We start from the raw sequence: 16,788 nt of genomic DNA on the forward strand, positions 1-16,788 counted from the left end.
CATGCTGTGTGTGAGAGAGAGAGAGAGAGAGAGAGAGAGAGAAACAGTGATCAGTTGCCTTCCCTACATACCCCAACAAGAATCGAATCAGAAACCCAGGTGTGTGCCCTGACCGAGAATTGAACTGGCAACCTTTTGGTGCACAGGCTGATGCCCCAACTGAGCCACTCCTGCTGGGGAAAGTATTCTTTAACAGGTGAATGGCTAAACTGTGGTACATCCACATCATGATATAAATAAAAGGACCAAGCTATTGATACATATAAAAACATAGATGGAGTCATGCTGAGTGAAAAAGCTAATTCTAAAAAGTTGCATAGTGTATAACTCCATTTTTGAAGTGACAAAATTTTAGAAGTGGAGGATAAGATCAGTGTTTGCTAGGGATGGGGAGGGGTAAGGTTGGCATGATTATAAAAGGGCAACATGAGGAATATTTGTGGTATTGAAACTGGTCAGTATCGTGATTGTAGTGATATTCAAATTTATACAGGTAATAAAATTGTATAGCACACACACACTAACACACACACACACGAACAAGTAAAACTGGTTAAATCTAAATAAGATTGGTGGATTGTAGCAATGTCAATATTTGGTTGTGATATACTGTAGTCTTGCAAAGTGTTACTATTGGGTGAAAGTAGGAAAAAATGTATAAGGGATCTTTTATTTTTTTTAAAATATATTTTATTGATTTTTTTACAGAGAGGAAGGGAGAGGGATAGAGAGTTAGAAACATCGATGAAAAAGAAACATCAATCAGCTGCCTCCTGCACACTCCCTACTGGGTATGTGTCTGCAACCAAGGTACATGTCCTTGACCGGAATCGAACCTGGGACCCTTGAGTCCGCAGGCCGACGCTCTATCCACTGAGCCAAACCGGTCAGGGCAGGATCTTTTAAAAATGTATTGTTTCTTACAACTGCATGTGAATCTATAATTACCTCAATTAAAAAAAGCTATGATAGATTATTAATGTCTCTGCTGGGTATAGAAGGAAGAAGAGGCTGCCCTTGTGTTTCCATTGCAGGATTCCAAAGAGAAGGATTAAAAAATATTATTCTCATTAGGGTACATCAATAAAATGATCATAACCATGGGGGGCCATTTGTATCTGTTGACCCAATAATTCCACTTCTTAGAATTTACTATAAATAATGCATGAAGTTTTATGTGTTAGGATGTTTGTTGTGGTATTATTTAAAACAGTAAAAATAGCTGAAGGATTAAAAATAGGAGATGAGCCTTATAAATCATGGCCTATCAAGGTAATGAAATATTCTATAGACTTGAAACAGTTTAAAAATACACACCCAGCACAATGTAGGCACTCAATAAATGGTAGTTCACTTTACTGGGATGTTCTGGGTATCAAAAGAGCTCATGTGAGTAAATGTACTTACACCACAGGCTCACACTATATGTTGCCAGCTACCCTAACGGCTGTCTCTCCCAGCTCTACCCGAGTCAAAGATGTGCTTCCAGGGAGAACACTGTCTAAGGTGCTCCTGGCTTGAGAGGAATGGGAATGGGGGAACTGACTTACTGGGGAGTCTGAGTCAAGGGATTGGGACTTTCCTTTCCAGAAGACTGCCAACCCTGGTTCCACACCATGAAGAAAACTATGGACATTCTCCCCAGAATATGCATATACACATATTGGACTATAATCATGGAGTCTTTGAAGCAATGTCAGTCCTGCTGACTTGATAAAAGTAATAGACACTATTGCATCAACCCTTTCTGAATGAGTATCAGGCACTGTCCTAGGTGCTTTACACACATTATTTCACTATATTCTTTCCACAACCTTAATCTTTCCACAACCTTTCCTTCATCTGCATTTCAGACAAGGAAAGTAGGGCTCAGAGTGGTTAAGTGACTCACCAAGGTGGCACAGTTGATAAATGGCAGCACTATCACTGGAACCCAAGGCTGTCTGCTTAACACATATTACATTTATTATTATTTTTAAAATATATTTTTATTGATTTCAGAGAGGAAGGGAGAGGGAGAGAGAAATAGAAACATCAATGATGAGAGAGAACCACTGATCGCCTGCCTCCTGCATGCCCCCATCTGGGGATCAAGCCCACAACCCGGGCATGTGCCCCCGACTGGAATCGAACCCGGGACCCCTCAAGTCCACAGGCTGATGCTCTATCCACTGAGCCAAACCAGCCAGGGCAACACATACTACATTTAGAAGGACGGAAAAGGGGTGTACTGTGTGAAGACTGCACTGAGGCTCACATCTGGAGGAGCCCCAGAAAAGTAACCCTGTTCTTCCAATGCCCATTGGGTAGTAGACAAAGACTTAAATCCATCCAGGCAGAAGCAAAATCTCTGAAGAGAAGTAGGCCCATCCTGAAGTCTTTTATTTTTTTAAATATATTTTATTGATTTTTTTACAGAGAGGAAGGGAGAGGGATAGAGAGTTAGAAACATCGATGAGAGAGAAACATCGATCAGCCGCCTCCTGCACACCTCCCACTGGGGATGTGCCCGCAACCAAGGTACATGCCCTTGACTGGAATCGAACCTGGGACCTTTCAGTCCGCAGGCCGACGCTCTATCCACTGAGCCAAACCAGTTAGGGCCCATTCTGAAGTCTTATATCCCATGAGTTTTTCTACCTAACCTCAAACCTTTCTGCTAAAATCTGATCCTTTTTCCTCTCGTTTGCAGTGGAGATGGTGAATACCTGACATGGTGCCCCTCCATGAAAGGTCTAGGTCAGGAGGGGATAGAGGAGCTTCTCCTTCCCCAGTTCTGTTGAGGCCATGACTAAGACACTTCAGTCCCTTTGGTCTTGTGGGTCTGCCCCAAAGTATCAAACCAAAGATAAGAGAAAATGGGCCAGGAAGAAAAGCAGAAAGAAATAGCCTAACCAGACCAAGGAGACCAGCTTGGAAGATGGCCTGGGAGTCTCTCAGGATCTTAGTGCCAGGAACAGGTGAAGTTAAGGTGGGCAGTTTTTCCTACCAGGCTCAGCAGCCAGCTTTGCGTTTGACATCTACCTAGCTGTGGAGGTCTGGCCAGCATCCCTCGTGCCAGAGCCTCTTGTCTATCTTGACATGACATCTCTATAGGAAGGAGGGGGCTGGGTTCTGCTACTCAGTATTTATTCCTCCTATTTCAGTACTACCTCGCTGAACTTGCTCAGGACCAGGCAGTCCAACTGGGGGCCTGAGAGATGCCCGGAGAAGAGAATAATCATGTGAGAAGGATGTTGGGATCCCAAGGCTAGGTCTAAAGCTCTTTCTCTCAACATGAGAGCCAGGAGGGCAATTAAGCCTGAGTTTGGATACAGACTGGGGAAGGGAAGTCTTACCCCTCCCTCTCTCCATCCTTCCCTCCTCCATACACTATTCTATCCTTCTGGGGCCAAGCATACCCACTGTTCACTTTGGCTTCCCTCACCACCTATCCTATGGATAGGAGAGGGTTAAAGGCATGGTATGGGCAAGCTATAAATTTCCCATCAGTGTGGAGAGAATAGGACTGTTGGCAAGGAGGGGGCTGGGCTAGGGGGGAGGGGGAGCTGGGAAAAAGCCAGGAGGTTGTCTCTAGGTAACAATAAACACTGCAAGCAAGGAGCAGCTGTTACACTTACTCTCTCTGCATCACAATGCTGAAATAACACTAATAAACCAGTGTGCCCAATGCACAGGCATACACGCATTTAGGGCCGGGCTCCACAGTACCCCTAGGGCTGCCCTCTGCTTCGGGTCAGGGCCCTTGGTACCAGTGGACACACCAGTCTTGGCCTGGCTATCCTTGGGAGGATGAGTGTTGATGGGTCAGTTTCAGAGTGGCAGTCTCAGAGTCAGGGGAGTAGCAGGGACTAGGGACTCTGGGTTCAGATCCTAGTGGAAAGAGTTCAAGTAGGATAACTCTTGAGTGGGTGTTGGGAGGAGAGAAGGAGAGCAAGAGGGAGAAAAGTACTTACCAAGTCCTTAGATTGGAGGGGATGAAATGGCCAGGAGTGGAGCTGAATGAAGGGAGGTGGACGATAAGAAGGGCTAAGGAGAGGTTTGAGAAAGAGGAGAAGCATATGGTATTGAGGAGTGATTCTTATATTTCTCTCACTCACTCTCTCACTCCTTACATCTCACCGCACCTGGTGCACCCCCTCACAGCACTACTATTATACCAGAGCTCCTGATGCTGTCAGGGAGAGCTGGGGAGTGGAGCTAGTCCCATGTTCCTACATAAAGGGCAGTTGGTCTCTTCCTATCTCAAACCAAATCCATCTCTGGAGCTTCAGGAGCATCCCAGCAGAGCCCCTTTCCCCAGCTAGCAAGCAGAGTCACCAGCAAAGAAAGCAATAGAAATAGGCAGATGAGTACTTGGACTGTGTCAGAGAAGTCCCCTCCTCTTAGCCCATCCTTCTCTGAGTTTAGAGGGAGGATATTAATTATGATGTATTTGGATCCTTGCTTACCTTTGCTGAAACAAGGCCTCTGGCACTGTGGTCAAAGGCATGGCTGGTTCTCTTGGTCCATCTTCTGGCCCCTTCCTGCTGTTGTGATCTCAAATATAGCACCCTATCATTCCCCCGATTCAGAAGGATGGAGAAGATGCACACTGCCAACCTGGCCTGTAAGAGAGAGAGAATCAGCACCTTTGAGGATCATGGTGCCTATTTCCAGAGAAGAGAGTACAGAGACCAAGTGGTCTTATAATAATGTTTTTAAAAAACATAAATTCCCAAGTCATGCGGTGTCAGCTGGGTACCAAGAGCTCTGAGCAGGCAAGTGAGGGCTGGAAGAAGGAGCTTTGTCTGCCTGGGAAGCCCCTCTTCTGGATGATTCCCAGGAGCCCTGAGCTGTCTAGCACATGTGGATGCCCAGTACCTTCTGTGCAGCCAATGGTTACAATAAGAGCAAGAATAATTGGCCCCTCCTATCCTTGCCTCACTGAAGCCTCTCACTGGGATGCTCAGCTTCTCTTGTTCTCTTTCCCATTTCCCTCTCTTCCTTCATAGCTAGGGCCTCTCCGAGCCCCCACAATCCAGATAAGAGACCTTTATCCACAGAGCTCAGAGTGGGGGAGAAACGGGCAAAAGAGAGCTCTAACAGGCCTGGGCCCCCTTCCCCCTGTTGTTTTCATGAGCCCGCCCCCCCACTCCCACTGCTATGAGTCACCAAAACCTTGAGCTCAGCTGAGCTGCCAGCAGCCTTCTCCCTCCCCCTACTCCAGCCAAGCAGATATGCACCCGAAGGGTCCCAGAGCCCCATTCTTTATTGCTAGGAACCTGCAACACACATACACATTGAGATGAGTGAGCAAAGGAGTGCAAGAGACCTCAGCATGTGCTCTGTGCTGAAGCAGAGAGCCGGCTGCCTTCCCTACTGCTCTGTGTTTCAGAGGAGAAACAGAGGCTCTGTAAACAGGATCCACCCTAATAAATCCCCTGAAAAATACTCAATATGAACAGCCTGCCCTACGTTAGGCAGTCAGCTTCACAAGAGGGACTACAGGCCTCTTAGTACCCAATTTTTCCCTATCTTCTCCCCATTTTCAGGCTTCTTCCTGATCTCCCCAAGAAAATCTTCCTTTCCAACTCCCTGGCACAGCTCTCCTACTCTACCCCTACCCCCTGCAGGCCCTCAGAAGCAGTGGGGGAGCTGGAAGGATTCTTTCCAGACTGTTCAGGGGGATTTGAGGGGGCCCTTCTTAACTTGCTGGCAGTAGAGAAGGCAGAGAATCAGACAGCCAAGAAGGTGATCCTGAGGGTCTAAGGATAGGGCAGGGTGAGGCTGGGGACACTTAGAAAGGAATATCCTGCTCTTGCCCAGGGCCTTTGAGGATATAAAATGGAGACTAAGATAGAGGAAAAAGATAATTCTGGGAATGGGGAAGGTGTTGGGGGCCTGGAGGGTGTGACCAAGTTTCTACCCACACTGCTTTCCAAGCTCTCTGCCCATTCTTGCCCTAACCCCAACTTAGTCTCATGAAGCACAGAACAAAGAATGTTAAATGTTTTGAGAAAGGAAGAAGATGCCAGGAAAAGCCACCTCTGGTAACCTGCGGAAAGTCCCTTTTCTCCTTCCTGCTCTCCCTTCTCAACCCTAGTGTCTGAATAGTGAAGGAAGCAGGAGGTGGGGATGGGACAGCAGGAAAGGTGCCCTTTTCTCCAGTGTGGGCCAACACCACACAGAGGCAGATGGGCCTGGCTGAGAGCTCTGGGGCCATGGCACCACATGAATACAGGGCAGGGGCATCTCTGACAGCCTTCAGAGCCTGCAGTTTCATTTCCATCTCTGTTCTCAGCTTAGACATGGATAACAGGTATAAGACCACTCCTCAGTACTTTTTTTTGGAGGGGGGGCTTAATTTTCTCTAGCAGCTTATATTGCAGCAGGGAAACTTATGACAAAAATCTCAATAAAAAAAAAAGCTCAATATTTAGTCATCATTGAGGGATTTATTTCTAGGTCAAGGAACTGAGGTAGTTGGTGCATTTCCTTCTCTGTGGACCTTATAAAATATGGTAAAATCCCATGGAAGTGGGGGTGGAGTGGGATCTGTTTGCCTGGAAGCAAGGGAATACATAAGATAATCTTTGGAATAGGCTGTATAAGGGAAATGTCCCCGAGTAGTGCACCTGCCTTACTCCCCTGAGTTGCTTCCAAGACTCAGGGGCCAGAGACAAGAGACTCCAAGCAGTAGAGAGTAATATCCTGCCGACACTCCTCCCTTGACTTTCCTCCCCACACCCTACCTATGTACCTTTCCCTGTGTTCCCAGGAACTCTCCAAATCCAGGAACACAAAACAACACCAGGACAGTATTCAACTGATTTCCCATCTCTGGCTCTCTGTTTCCACAACTATAAAATGAAGAGTTCAGCAAAATGAGCTCCAAGTTCTCTTCCTTGCAACAGTAAGGTTCTATGATTCATACCCCAAAGGCACAGACCTCATTTGCATGCTGTTTTGCATGTAATCTCCATGGCACTTATTTCATGTCTAAACGTACTGAAATATTCTGAACCCTGCCCTTATCCTCTCTCTCACCAGTCTCTGGTTCTATGGCTCCTAGCTCTTGTCCTCTCTTCAAAGTTCTGTCCCCACCTTCCTTTCACTTCATGTCATAGCACTCACTGGGACAAGCCCAACTGGACAAAATCCTGGGAGCAAGAAAACAGCCTTACCTAACATTCTGGCTGCAATTTTGGGCCCCAGGCCTGAGTCAACCGGTACAGTTCCATCCTTTTTGAAGCTCCTGGCAGTTGGGGGTAAATTCTGGCACTCCTCAGTGCCTCCCCTCTTCCTCCACCTCACTATTCTCCATGCCAGAACGCAAAGTGGCCAGTGATTGATGGGCCTGGGTTCCCGGTAACCGCACCCAGTGGCCCAATCCTCCTCCCTTACCCGATCCCTCCCCTGTCCCTATTCAGAGATCAGATTGTCTCATGTTGGTCCCTGAGGTCCCATTAATTAAAAATACATCCAATTAAATGGCAGGTGAAAACGTGCTATTGGAGCTCTCCACCCCCTTTGCCCCAGCTTGGTCCCCCCGCCCCCCTTAAGGCTCAGCTGTGCTTTGAGCTGAGAAAAAAAGAGAGAGAGAGAAGAAGAACGAGGGAGAGAGAAGAGGAAGACATAGGAGTGGGGGTATGGCAGTGGGGGGGGGTACTATTTGAACCTCTGCCAGGGTAGCATGTGCCAGCCTGGGAGGGTGGCACTGTGCCCTGATGTCTAATTTCTGGAGGTGTGAGTAGGTTCAGTCAGCTGGGTACCCACTTCCATTTCCCTTAAAGGGGCAGAGGGAAGTCAAAGGGCATGGCTAGCTGTGCTGCCCTCCTTCTGGGCTTAGTGGGTGAAGGGCAGAAGTGTAAATGGCAGAGGGCCCTTAGGTGGGGGTGTGATGTTCAGGGGTTGGGAGAGTCTGAGGCCTCCATTCCTGGCATATCACTGCTCTTTCCGACATTGCAAAGAAAAGAAGTGGCGGCTGGGACCCAGGTGGCAGGGCATGGCAATGTTCCCAAGCCAGGCTGTGCCTACCCCTGCCCACAGGAAAACTGAGAAAAGAATGGAGGGAGGGAGGAAGGAAGGAGCCATAATTTGGGTGGAAGCAAATGGGTCAGATAGGATAAAATATACAAGGATGAACAACTGTGTTGGCACTACACCCCCCAGCACCTTATAAGTTAAGAGGGTCTGAAAAGACTTGTTTTGTTTGCCCTTTCTCTAGGCAAAAAGAAACAGCAGTATTGTGAAGGCACCTTGACCTGGCTACCTGGCAGGCTGTGAGTAGGGTATCTCCCTTGACGAGCACTGATAACTCTCATTCTCTTCCACTTACTATGTCCCCAGAATTTTGTCAGCATGTACCCCTGCCCCCCCCCCCCCCCCACTCCGCTTCCTGGTAAGGTCCTCTGGCCCCAGGCAATGCAAAGCTAACGGGCACCAAGAGCTGTTGGGAGAGGAGCTAGGAAAGAAGGGATGACTAAGGGTGGCACTCAGAATCCAGGCAGGAATGGGGGTGGTTTGCCGACTCAGGGCCCCCGCCTGGCCTCCTTGGCAGCCTCAGTACCTCCTCACTTCACTTTAACGCTAATTGGAGATTTTAATCTGCGCTGCTGCTCTGCTCGGGGTGCTGGGGGGAGCGCCAGCTGTGCAGTAATTCCAGCAGCACCGACTGTTTAATCAAGCTGTCCTCCTGGGGAGGGGCCCTCGGGCATGGGGGTAGGAAGGAGGAGCAGAACCTCTGTCATCTCCCTTAGCCTGTTCAGCCTGGAAGGGCTCATGGAGACTAAGGCGCAATTGTGTGGTGCCTCATCCCCATAAGGGCTCCATGGCCACTTGAATCCCTAGCAGAGCCATTACATGGTGTGAGGTCAGTATGAGGCTCATGGGCCAAAGCAGCCTCCCTTCCCATCCTGCTTTCTGACACCTTTTTTGGCCCAGAGCCCTGGGGTGTCCTGGGGTATCCTCCACCCACTCAGGCTGCAAATAATTATCAGACCATCTTGAGCTCTGCAGGTTTGTGCTGGGGGCACAGAAGGCTGAACTTTCCCCCTCGCTGTCTTCTAGGTCCTCTCACCAACACTGTCTCACTAACAAAGCTACTTCTCTTAAAACAATTGTAAGATTTTTTTTTCTCTGAAAAGCACAGGTAGCCCCACCCTCTGAGCTAAAAAGTGACTGTCTTAGAAGCTGGGAGACAGTGGAGTGGACAGCTGGAGGATGCTACACCCTGAGGGAGAGAAGCACCTATGCAAATTGTTCAGTGCCTATAGCTGGGGGGGGAAGGGGGGCTTCTCAAGTTCAGCTGGGAATGTACTGAGAATCAGGTCACTAGGGCAAAGTGTTCAAGGTCTCAGGCCATTTTTAAGGAAGAACAAGTGGTACTTAGAATTCTTTTGGTTTCTTAGGTCCCATTCTCAGGCCCTCTTGGGGTCTTTCTGACCTCTGTGTTGGGGAAAGGGTACCCCCTGTTGTCCAAATCCTATCTGCTAAGGGGCAGGAGATTTAATTGGTCAGCAGCACCCTCGTGTGGCAGAAACCAAGACTGCAGCTGCCCAAGTGGCCCAACAGCTTTGGGGCATCAGCCAGATAGACAGATTGGTGGGCAGTGTTATAAATGTTAGTGTTCTCTGTGCCATCAAGGTACCCCATGCATATTTACTGCTTGACCACTTCCGGGGAGCATTTCCTGCTTTCTAACCAGAGGGTCTCTGGTCTTTTACCCAGGAGCATGCCCTATTCCTCCATCCACCCCATCCTAACTCCAACTCAAGGGGAGGGCGCACCTTACCCAGAACTGGCACTTGTTTAAGCCTGCTGCCTGTGTTGTCTGGATTGCAAATGTGAAAGAGGCACCGCTGAGAGAGGAGGCCTAAGGTCAAAAGGGTAAGCTGATGTCACCTCCAATGGCAGGAGAGGCTCTGGCACCTGTCAACTCTCTACAGGCGCCAGACAAGAGCTGCCACCTGAGCTCAAGACAGAGTATCACCTAGTGGTGGGTTCTGCCTTACAGCAATCCATTCTCCACTCCCTGGGGAGGTGTGGGAATGAATAGGGACAGACTCCTCAGAGTCTGAGATCCTTGCCCTCTGGAATGGACATCAGATAAAACACCTTTCCTCAAAAAATCCAGATACTCTCTAAGAATGCCAGGCCACTGGGCAGAATGCACATGTGGGGCTTCAGACTTCTAACCCCAAGAGAAAAGCTGCCTGTCAGTAGACTTTTCCCTTCCAGTGTCAAGTATTATCTGTTTACTGGTCACTTCTTCCCACACCCACTAAATGGGAAAAATGGTTCTGAACTACAGAAAGGGGATGGAGACTTAACAGGAAATTCTCACTAAAGATTAGGGCAAGAAGTCACCAAGGCAGAGAACTGAGTCACTAAGGGCTTCCTCTCATTGAAGATATTTAACAATAGAGAGAAATACTCCCAGAGAGAAACATGAACCTGTTTGGGGTTGGTGGGCAGGGAGAGGAGCACACCTACCTGGCAGCAGGAAGGTGGAGGTGAGTACTGGAGGCTGTGACCTGCCCAGTTCTGGGCACTGAGGATGGAGAGAAGCAGCCTGTAGGCCTCTCCTTCTAGTGTCTAGCACAGTGGTTGGATAGGTGATCTCCCATCTAACCTGGAAGGAGGTGGAGAAGCTGATGAGATGCAGTAAGAATGGTCAGCACTGCCCTATCCTGACTTGGAATACAGGGAGAGAAAATAGCTTATTGGGAAAAAGAAGGCAGGGCTATGTGTGTGCATGAGGTGGTGGGTGAGTGGAGCAGGTGTTACAGAGGAGAGGCTGAGAGTAACCGACATCAGCATCCCACCATCGAGGAATATCCATTAGCACAGCTGGCCAAGAGGGAAGAATGGGAATGAAATGACTGCTGATGCTAATAAAGGGGGTTACCTACTCTATCCAGGAGGGAGAAATTGTTAATCGGAAGGTAGGATACCATAATAGGGTCAAACAAAAAGCTAAGGAAAGACCTCCAGAAATATTTGGGAATAAGAAAGTGTGTGTGTGTGTGTGTGTGTGTGTGTGTGTGTGTGTGTGTGTGTGTTAGGCCCTTACAAAAAGCAGGCCTGTGGCCTCTGATTGACCTTAGATCCCTACCTGGCTTGAATCTGTGAAAGACATTGAATTTGCCAGGGCTCCGGATATCAGGTGACGGATGAACTTCGCCAAATTCCTCAGGGGCCATCCCTCCTGCTGCTACTGCCACCTGCAAAAGAAAATGACAGGTTATATTAGACATGAGACAAGGGACTAGATACCAAAAAGGGTCTCTGGTCTTTTACCCAGGAGCATGGCCTTAGTGGGTAACAGTGATGGTGACAGTCACCATTATCCTAATTCCCTCCAACCTAAACATGAAGCCCAGAAGGATTCATGAACCTTAAGTATGCTCCCAGAGTTTTAACTGTTCTAAGAGTCCTACCTCCAGGGAACCAGTGCCCAGTCTGATAAAATAAAAACCATGGTTCCTATATTTAAGAGGTAAGTTAAGAATTCAATAGAAATAGAAGCTGTGAAACTCAGAATTATAAAGGGCAATGGAGGTTCAAGGTGAAAGCAAAGTTAATGCAAGAACGTGACTAGAGGAGGCCATTTAGTTTTAGATCAGATCAACAGCTTGAACTCAAGGCTCTTTTTGTCCAAAACAGCTTCTTCAAGAAGGGCCCGGAGGCAAAAAAGAAAAGGTCCTATGAGACAGAAAAGATGTTTGCAGGACAGCAGACATGATGGAATTTGAGCACGTAGGTCCATCACACATTCATCCCCTAGGTCAGTGATTTTTAAGCCTTTTCATCTCCTGGCACACATAAACTAATTACTAAAATTCTCCGGCACACCAAAAAATATGTCTTTTGCCAATCTGACCCAAAAAAGGGGTATAACGTTGACTCACACCAAACGGCTATTGTTGTGTTGTCTTTTTTTTTTTAAATTTTACAATCTAAGAGCAAAGAGGTCAGTGTCCCTGATTAAACAGTCAGGCATTGCATGTTTGCAGCACACCGGCTGAAAATTGCTGCCCTAGGTAAAGATAAATTTGCATGGGGACCAACTCCATATTCCTCCTATGCTGTCAGTTAGGGTGAGCTAGAGAAAACATAAAGGCTTGGTACAAGGATCTATTTCTTTGTCATCAGCAGACAATGTTCATTTTGCAGACCCGCTGCCCCTCTGACCTGAACCCTTAACTCTATCTCTAAGCAGCTGAGTGGTGCCTGTCTCCCTCCAAGATTCTGCTTCCAGCTTAGGGACTCTTCAGCATTCCCCTCTCTGATCATCAGTGGCTCCCAGGTGCATATGCATAAGCATCGGAAGCTACTTGTGGATACATCTGGGGTAGGTCCAAAGAGAGGAAGGGAGTCTGAGCACCAGAGTAAGATGACTTTAGAACCTGCTGTGCCGGCCAGCCCATTGGGTGCACTATTTAGGGCTTAGGTCACTGTGGAGCACCACTCCACCTTCCTTCTGCCCATCGAAGGAGAAAACCAACAACTCAAAACTACCCAAAAAGGGCGAGTGCGGCGGGAATAGAGTTCCCCACCCCCAATTTCCCTTTAATCTCAGAGAATATCCCATTTTACTTGGAGTTCTATAATCCCTCCTTCTCTCCTTCAGTGACTCCCCTTAGTTTTCCTGCAGGTGAGATGTGTTTTGTTTTCCCCTTCCTTCTGAGTTCGCTTTCTAATACAGCTGTACTGTATAATACAAAGAAGCCTGAACTGAGATGTAGGGTAAATTCCTCACATTGCCTCTGAGGGTCTTCTGACTATCGCACCCCCACAGATGGTGGCAAAGTGTTCCTTGAACTTTGGGGTAACTCTGACAGCATTAGGATCTTTACCCATGACTGTCACTTGCTTTCCAATGAATTGGAACCCTTGACTCTAAATAAAAATTACACTTGTATAATATGGAGGTCATTGAAAAGTTAAGTTTTTAAAATGAAAAAATATAAAGACTTTTCTCAAGTTTTTTCTACCAATTTTTTCATATTTACCTTTTCCCCTCAATCTGTCCCTCCCCCCTCAAAATCTCACAGCCCTGCCGAAACCGGTTTGGCTCAGTGGATAGAGCGTCGGCCTGCGGACTCAAGGGTCCCAGGTTCGATTCCGGTCAAGGGCATGTACCTTGGTTGCGGGCACATCCCCACTAGGGGGCGTGCAGGAGGCAGCTGATCGATGTTTCTCTCTCATCGATGTTTCTGACTCTATCCCTCTCCCTTCCTCTCTGTATAAAAATCAATAAAATATATTAAAAAAAAAACTTTTCAAAATCTCACAGCCCTACCTTCCTTTCCTAAGGAAGCTCATGGCTCTCAGGAATTGGTGATCTTAAAGTTGGGGGCTCTATACTCAGACTAAAATTCTGGTTAGCATTCTGGCCTCTTGGATTCCAGTCTTGGCTGGATGCCACTAACTACTTCACTATGAAACTGTGGGCAAGGCACTTCCTTCTCTAAGAACTCAGTTTCCTGCTCTGTAAACTGAGAGTTTGAATTAGGTGGTCTCTAGGGTGCCTTTCTAGCTCTGGCCATTTATAATTCTATAAGGGAGAAGACACTAGTGTCTTTCCATCAGGAAGTGAGACATTCCTGCCCTTAGCACCTTCTCTTCTAGGCCAATGCAGTAAGAAGCTCCCCTGCAGATTCCTGTCTTCCTCATGCTAGCTTAACTAAGGGACAAACAAGTGAGTTGGGAGGCCTCCTAAGTGCCAAACTCCTTCTATTACAAAGAATATTAAGATGGTGATCTAACTCTAACCATGAATCTTGATAAAGCAGATAGGAGACAAGGCAGGTAATGGGCAGGAAAGAGTATAATAAGCATGCCCCCTCATAACACACACCCTAAACTATTTAAGAGTCTGAGCACACATTTGGCTTTGCCCTAGAGAGCCCCTATAAGTAGTGGCTGTTTATCTAATACAACTGTGTGGACATGTGTAAACATATTCAGAGCATCAACATAAATGTCCAATCAAAGCACACACACACACTCCTATCTTCTCCTACTCTAGGCCACCTATGCCTTGTAAGAAGCTATGGTGGGAGGAAACACCACAACCCACTCTTCCCCCTCCCCAAAGTCAGAAAGGAAGAGAGTGAGACAGGAGCTACTTGGCTTCCTATAAATTGTTTTGTCCTTCCTCACAGCTGCAATCAGAAGCTAAGGGCTCCCGCAGGCCTTGTTCTGATCTGCTGCAGGCGATGGAGGGTTTTTGAAACGAAGAGGACTTGGCTGCAGCCCCATTTCAGCTGCCATTGGGGCTGGCTAATGGGCTCATTCGGGAAGACCCCCGCCTGCTGCACTAAAGAGTCCCCCGCCGACCCCCTCCCCAGTCCCAACCCAATTAATAAATGGGGGCTCCCACTTTATGGCTCTGGGAGCAGGAACCAGAGATACAAATGACCCCCAGGGAGGGACAGAAAAAGGCCTTCCAAGAATCAAGCCAGAGAATTGTGCATCCACAGGCACATGCTGCCATAGGCTAGTCATATCCCATTTTCAAAGCATGGAAGGGAAAGAAACTGGAAAAAACAACTGTATTTTCTTTCCCAGATGCGGAGTAGGATAGCACTCTTCAAGTCTATGACACATCCCAACTCTCTGTTACCTGATTTCCAATCTGAAAAGGGCAGAGTGAGGGTGATCCTCTAGGGGCACACATCACATGCACAACTATTTTCCGGGGGGCGGGAGGGGTGCCCCTCCCAGACTCTGCAATACTGAACATAGACACATCCCATCAAGTGGTTAATAAACATTTCCTACTTCTTAATAAAAAAGCAGCTACCACTTTCCAAGCTCTCATGACCATCAACAGCATAAATATGTCCTGGGGTCATCATCTTCAGGCTTTTATCCCTCCCCTCACATACAAATTATCAAACCTTGCTAATTCCTATGGACTCACTTCCTTTCTTCTCATTCCAGTCTTAACGCTAGTGCAGGCCCTCAGGGCTTCACATCTGAACCAGAAAAATGATATCCTAGGCAAGCTTTCCTGCTTCCTTCACCCAATACAGCTGCAAAAGTCTTCAACATCATATTCATCTTACCATGCTCTGCTGTTACTGCTTACCAAATCAAATTTAAATTCTTCATTTGGCCAACAAGGTTGTTCCTCCGACTTCATTCCCTAATATTCCTTTCCTGTACCACTCTGACTAGTCCATCCACAGCCCTCTGCACAAAACACACATAAACCTTCTTCCATAAATGTCCCCTCTCTAATCACTTTCCTCTCTTCTGTTGCATGTTCCCTATCTTCATTACCTTCAAAGAGTCTTTTCTGGTTAACTCAATTTTTTTCTGATTATTCCTTTACTTTGGCTCCCCTGTTACTTATTTTATAACCTGACTTAGTAAATACCAATTCCCTACTTCCCAGGTATGAGACTTATCTCACCCTAGACCCAAAAGTTCCTAAAGATGGGGCCCTCCCCTAACTCCCCCCAGAAGTTGCCCTGTACTCCGGACACGACTCAGCTAATGAATTACTGTTCCCCACTGAAATAGTCCCCCCTGGTATAACTCTTGGGATATATATCAAACAACTACAAGGAATATAATCTTATTCTCAACGTCAATTTTCAGCTGTTCTCTTCCCCTACCAATACTAAACTTGCCACTGAGTCTTTCCAGAATTACAAATTGTTTCATGACTTCAAAGTGTATTGCAAAACAAAAAAGCATAGCCACCAGAAGAATTTGGTTATCTCCTTGATTCACAGTATATAACACTATTTTCTTTGAAGTCCCCTTACTTAGGATGAGAAGATTTTTTAGACTGCAAATCAATCCAAGAGCCAATAGTAATCTTCTAGCCCTGCCTCTAACCTACTTATGACCATTACATTTTTTTGGACCGTCTCTAGGAATAGAGGTTATTCAAGAGTCTCTTTCAACTATTTAGTGAATACTTCCTTAAATTAACCTCACTCTCAAACCCGATTCTTCACTTCCTCTAGTTTAGCCTTGTGGGGTTAGATAGGAAAAAATGATCTGCCATTCCTGTGTACCACCTACATATGTTCAGGTTAATAAGATTAACTTGCCTTTTAATCTTTCCATTCCTTAGCTTCAGGTGCTTAAGAATCAAGGTAATAAAAGCAAAGCTCTTAGCACAGTACCTGACACATAGTAGTTGCCTGACAATGTTAGTTCCTGTTGGCCTTCCCTTCTTTCTTCCAACACCTTAGGTTTCTTCTTTCTGAGCCTGTTTGTTTTTTTTTACTGGCTAAAGATGGCAGTGAACTAAACAAACTAATGTCCTTTAGCTCTAACATTCTGGTTAGTTTGCTGATCTATGTACTGCCTTCACTTGGATCTAAAATGAAGGGGAGAGGAATAATACTAGTCTCCAGGTTGACCGAAAAATACAAACAAAAAACACTTGCAGTTTTAAGACTCCAAAAATATAACTTAATATGATGCATCCATATCATTCCCTCCTTATTCCTGAATTTCTCTCTTGAACTATGTAGATAGCAGTGCTAAGCAAAATGTCCCTATATAAGTTATTTGCTTAATATAATCTAGCTTCCCTAGTGAAAATGTCTTCATAACATCTCCCAGACCAAGGGTTCTAGGCCCAACCTCCACCCATAAAGGTAAAACTACTGTTGCTCACAGTGATGCTTTAATGAGGCCTCCCTGAAACTCTGAACCTTTAAGGCATTATCCCCAAACTTTTACTAGCTCAACCATAATTTTTCCTCCCACCTATAGTCCTATTTTTCTTTCTCTTCCACCACCCCCCCTTTTTTTCTTTATAAGCAATTATAC

The 16,788-nt window shown here is 46.6% G+C and overlaps 1 protein-coding gene across 5 annotated transcripts in view; it reads right to left on the minus strand.

The window, feature by feature from the left end:
• CDK12 (cyclin dependent kinase 12) overlaps positions 1–16,788 on the minus strand; it is a 74,587-nt gene that overhangs the window by 6,201 nt on the left and 51,598 nt on the right. For 3 of the 5 annotated variants that reach the window (XR_013961135.1, XR_013961137.1, XR_013961138.1), the window contains 3 exons: positions 11,099–11,207; positions 10,477–10,615; positions 4,452–4,607 (listed from right to left, as the gene is read on the minus strand). The gene's annotated coding sequence lies outside the window, so the exon portion shown is untranslated. Of the gene's footprint in view, positions 1–3,956; positions 4,030–4,451; positions 4,608–10,476; positions 10,616–11,098; positions 11,208–16,788 lie in introns of all 5 variants that reach the window. The other 2 variants (XR_013961136.1, XR_013961139.1) reach the window with 2 other exon arrangements.

This window comes from Plecotus auritus (genome assembly GCF_963455305.1).
Source record: "Plecotus auritus genome assembly, chromosome: 7".
NCBI lineage: Eukaryota > Metazoa > Chordata > Mammalia > Chiroptera > Vespertilionidae > Plecotus > Plecotus auritus.